Genomic DNA, 6,000 nt, shown 5'->3' with positions numbered 1-6,000 from the left:
GATAGCCATAAAAATCCCATTCAAACCCTAATCCTAGATCCATGGTTGGAGATCTTCCACCTCTCCCTCGATTACAGCGCCCGCCACGACGCCGGCTATCCCAATTCTGGCGCCCCACCTCCTCTGCGCTCCCTCGTCCCCTTCAAACCCTAGCGATCTAGGGTTTCATATCGACCTCGACTGGTCCGGCTACGACGATGATGACCAGGTCGCCATCCTGCTCCAGTCGCAGCTCGTGGTCGCGAAATCAATTTCCTTGTTGAACCTATTACAACGTTTATCGTTTATACAGATTCAAAAGAGTTAATCTTTTTATAAGATTTCTCGTTACAACGGAAACAAAAAAATATCTCTTAGAAACACGCGCATAGATCGTTTATCGTTCGCTGCTTACATGGCATCTTTGTCTGTGCCGAGGAAGCGTTAACCTGTGGACCACCGATTCACAGATCTGATTGATCGTGAAGAAGGCTCAGTGTTCTTTGTTTCAACGAGGAAACTTAGAACATAGGTAAATAACCTCAGCAAGGTGAGATTATTACTCTTCTCAAGATCAAAACAACGGTTTGATCTTAAGGAAAAGGATGAAGGCCTGCGCATCTCTCGAAATCTCGAAATCTTCTTCTCTATCCTGAAGAATTCGCCAAGATCTCCCATCTCTCTCTCTCTGAAATTCGTGGTTCTCTGCTCTAGAATTCGTCAGCACTTCGCCAAAAGATTAGATCTCCCGATTCCCGTCCAACCCTCGTCCATAAGGATGCCAGGGGGTATTTATATGAAAATCGCGTATTTTTTTGAGATGGGGCCGACCAAACCAACCGAAGTTTGGTTTGCCGCCGTCCGTTTTGTCAAATTTCCTCCGGTTTGAGAGATATCAGCGTTTTTTGTCAGTTTTGAGCTTTTTTGCAATCTACAGGCAATTTTTACTGCCTACAGTATTATGGGTGAATACAATACCTCTGACGAAGAAAAATTCATCATTGGAGATGACGAAGTTGATGACGAAGAGCTAAGAGTCAGAGCGAGAACCAGAGTCAGATACTGGGGTGACAAGCCCAATGAGAGGTTGGGAGGGCAGTGATGCGGAAAAGGGAACCGATTACTCAATGGATTGGAAAGATGATGATGAAGAGGATCTCTCTTGGTTTGTTTGCCTTCTATATGATATGCTATTTCGAGAGGGGGCGACTCTTCGTTGTGGATTGGAGGTTGAGAGAATGTTTTATGCATGGCAAAAAGAGTGTTGATGCCTTGGAGTAGTGCAGCAAAATTTTGATGTGTATAACTAGTTTCAGTACTATATCAACAAAAAAAAAGTAATTTTTCATTTGAACCATCTTCCTATTCCAGGCTCTCTGTGAACTATACTATTTTCAGTTACATTATCCGGGTTGGTAAAATTGCTCATATTGTAATGTAGAGATGGTCCTCTGAGGCAAATTTTTATTTAGTGTTATATTTTGTTGCTTCATACGAACTCATCTCTCGTTTTCTTTTTGCTGTGATTTATTGTTCCAAACACAGTGGATGTTCAGATTTCATCCTTATTTTTCAAGGACTTTTGGTTATGTTTTTACATTGGCTAGTGCACCGGTGTGTTGGAGATGTACTCTTCAGTCTACAGTGGCGCTTTCTACTACGGAGGCGGAATATATGGCGGTGACTGAAGCAGTGAAGGAGGCTTTGTGGCTACATGGCTTGTTGGATGATTTGGGGATTGCACAGGAGACCATTCAGGTACATTGTGATAGTATGTCAGCTATCTATTTGGCGAAGAACCAAGTCTACCATGCTCGCACGAAGCACATTGATGTCAGATTTCATTTTGTACGTGACGTATTGGATGATGGTGATGTCACGTTGGAGAAGGTCCACACTAAGGTGCAGATATGTTGACCAAAGTTGTTTCAGGAGTGAAATTTGGTCATTGTTTGAAGTTGTTGAACATCCTTCAGTGCTGAGGCCGTTGGCGGCCATTTGGGTGAACTACGTTCGGCTTGATTCCTTGGGCAAGAGGATACGTAGGCAGTCTTTAGATGCAGCCGGTTTGATCAGTTGATCAAGATTGGGGGAGATCGTGTTTCAGCTCGAGTATTGTTCCTGGACCTGTTGAGGAACTATTGGATGGTTTGGTGTCGGCTCAGTTTTGGTGGAAACATTCGCCGAGGTGGAGAATTGAAGGAATTTCAGCATCAGCAGCAGAATCAGGAAAAACAGGTGGCGGTCGACCGGTCCGGTCGACCGGATTCGTGCACAAGGAGGTCGGTCGACCGGCCCGGTCGACCGACGGGCTCTCTGGATTCTTTCGGGGTTCTGCTGGAGGTGGTCGGTCGACTGGGTCGGTCGACCGGAATTGATCGCGGTCGACCGACCCGGTCGACCGACGAAGCGGGTTTCAGTTGGTTCAGGTTTCCAGACCCGTTTCGCTTGGGAGTTGTATAAATACCCTAAACTCGTTTTTAGGGTAAGAGTTTGGGCGATTTTGAGCTGAGCAAAGGGAGATTTGAGGGCTTCTATTGTTGGAGTCTATTTGAGAGATCTTTTGGTCTTATTTGAGGGTTTTGGGTAAGATTTGTAACCGGTCGACCGGAATTGATCGCGGTCGACCGACCCGGTCGACCGACGAAGCGGGTTTCAGTTGGTTCAGGTTTCCAGACCCGTTTCGCTTGGGAGTTGTATAAATACCCTAAACTCGTTTTTAGGGTAAGAGTTTGGGCGATTTTGAGCTGAGCAAAGGGAGATTTGAGGGCTTCTATTGTTGGAGTCTATTTGAGAGATCTTTTGGTCTTATTTGAGGGTTTTGGGTAAGATTTGTAACCCTAACTTGTACTCCCCTTTGATTTGAATAGTAAAGCTTCCCTCTCCTTGCCCCGTGGACGTAGGCATATTGCCGAACCACGTATATCTTGTGTTTGTGCTGTGATTGGTTGGCTTGCATTGGTTTGTGGTCTACTATTGTCTTGTGTGTGCCTTCGATTTGTCAATTTAGGGCTTCCGCGGCGCACAACACTTAAGAGAGGAGATGAATCGTCTCCACTACAACCACTAAATATTCAATAAATATTGGCATAATCGGAATTAACTAATAATTTGAAGGCAGTTAGATCGTCAATTATTAATCCAATCCAAAATCAAATGGCACGTGTCAATTTAAGTTCAGTTATACTATAGATAGATTGAATTATATAACATTTTATTATACATACTTGTTAGACGTATATAATAACATATAGATATAAAGTTTAATAATATCTAAAGTCCAGTACAAAATGGATATATCTAGCTATAGTAAATAATAGTTGCACTATAGTTCATAAAACATATCTAACTATAGTTATGATATAGCCTAAAAAGCTTTAATTAATATGATTTAATAAGATAGGGGTTATGAGATAAATTTGAAGGGGTATACATAGTTTATGTATCTATGTGTTTTGATTTAAAGGGACATGTTTACGTATGTGTGTATGTATTTTATGTATGCATGCATGTGTTCCATGGATGTCTTATATATATTTTAGATGGTATTTTCAGAAGAAATATTTTAACATAGCAACACACTTTTATAATGATGCTAGTATATAGCACGTGCGTTGTGCGTTGACACACTTTTTATAATGGTGCTAGTATATAGCATGTGCGTTGTGCGTTGACACACTTTTTATAATGGTGCTAGTATATAGCACGTGCGTTGTGCGTTGACATACTTGAATGCTAATGCATATAAACAAATTAAAATAATAATTCTTCCACATAATAATTACTATTTAATAATATAAATTATTATTTTCCCATAATAATATAATGTCATTATAGTTAATATTATATTTAGTAAAGAAAACTAATATAATTAAAGAGACTTTGTAAACCCCTATAGCATATCTTCGGTTAATCTAATCTAATACTATTATAAAAGTGGATTGGCATGTTAAAATATTTCTTTCAAAAATACCCTCCAAACCACATACATACATATATAAAACACATGCATCCATACATATAAACACATACATATATATATGCATACATTCTAATAATGTCATAACTCTCCTATTAATTGTCCACTAATATTAACTTCTAATTTTTGTAACTCCTCCACTAATCCAATATTAATGTCATCATTAGGATAAAGGTACAAATTGTCTCTAGCCTTTTCGTTCTTCACTTATAAAAAATTGAGGACATACATTTATTATTTTGAAAATTATTTCCACTACCGTTACACTCATTTACATATATCAATGATGCATGATTACAAATGAAAATTTCAATTTAGAATTTAAAGGTCATGTGATTCCTATAAATTGACCTAATTTCCTCAGTCAAACATATCACGCATCAAATAGAAAATAGATCTCGGAGAAAAAGGTTGAGGAAGGGAAGAAAAGACAATCATCACAGGTTAGTAAAAAGGTAATCATAGCTTATACTATTATTATAATTTACTTATAGCTTTCAAAAATAGTGTTAGATGGTTACGTAAAAACATGTAGATAGTAAAAAGGTAACTACATGATTTTCTATTAAGATGCACTCGTGAAGGTTGAGGGAGAGAAGGAGAGATCGATGTTCATTATCCAATTTTCAATGGTTTTTGTAAGTTATATAATTTTTTTTTAAAATGAGTGACCATTAGTATCCAATTACGTTAGTTTATTTGATGTTAAATAAATATCCAATTTTCTTTTACTGAGTTATAACATTTTTTGTTATTTTGAGAAATATTATTTACTTGAGGTTTATAAATTTGTAGAAATTGCTTTTCTATTATGTGTATGGAAGTTTGTGGTATAATTTGGAGTTTATCGGGCACAAAGTAAATTCACATAATAGTTATTAATGTCAAGTAACATGAAAGTAGTAAAAAACTATTTATTGACAACAATGTGAAAATTATATATATAGGAATATCTGTATGGAATGCATATACTTGGTTATTGACAACAATGTGAAAATTATATATATAGGAATATCTGTATGGAATGCATATACTTGGTTGAATGTGTGCAATGTAGATATATGTCAAATGCCTTTTTGATGTATCCTAAAATCCCAATGTAGGAATGATGAGATTAAAAACACTTGACTTACAAATTCATTTACATTATTAACTAATTTTCTTAATAAGAGATTGCAAGCGTTCCACTAACTATATATTACTTGAAAATCAATTTTGTAAAATTTTTAACATAGTGTGTGATATTTAATGATTGGTATGTTATAAATTAATATACTAAACAAAGAAAACGTTGAAATATATATGATAGAACTTTATTTGTCCTTATTTTTTGGGTCATGTAAACTATATATATAGCACATTCTCCATAATAAATATTTTTTCTCATTATTTTTAAGTGAATTTTGACAACTAAATTTAGTCAAAAATTTGCGCTTGATTGAGTTTGAAATTTTCAATATTTAATCCATCGTATCCTTCATAAATAATGAGTAATTAAAAAACTAACCAGTAAAATAAATATAGATGAAAAAAAATAAATGAAATGATATAATGAGATATTATTGTTGTTGTTCGGGTAAATTTTGATGGTGGATGGAGTAATCTTTGTTGATTACATACATAAGTTAAGTGAATAGTACGTAGGTTACTTATTTAAACATGTGCTAATAGACATTAATTGCGATAATAAGTTTAATGTATTAGACTTCCAGTGCCTTCCAATTCACATGCAACACACATAAAAAAGCTTAGATTTTGATGGTGGATGTAGTAATCTTTCCTGATTATATACTTATTTAAACATGTGATTATATACTTATTTAAACATGTGCTAATAGACGTTACTTGCGATAATAAGTTTAATGTATTAGACTTCCAATTCACATGCAACACACATAAAAGCTTATTTATTTTTATTTTGATATAAAAATTACTTTCATACTTATGTCCACGTGCAGCGTGATTATATATCTTTAAATGAGCATCATGATTATCCATTAAACTTGCTATCCCTAAAAAATTTCTTAGCAAACATCAATCAA

The sequence above is a fragment of the Asparagus officinalis genome, chromosome 2 (assembly GCF_001876935.1).
Source record: "Asparagus officinalis chromosome 2, Aspof.V1, whole genome shotgun sequence".
NCBI classification, from domain to species: Eukaryota; Viridiplantae; Streptophyta; class Magnoliopsida; order Asparagales; family Asparagaceae; genus Asparagus; species Asparagus officinalis.
This window is presented reverse-complemented; position numbering follows the sequence as displayed.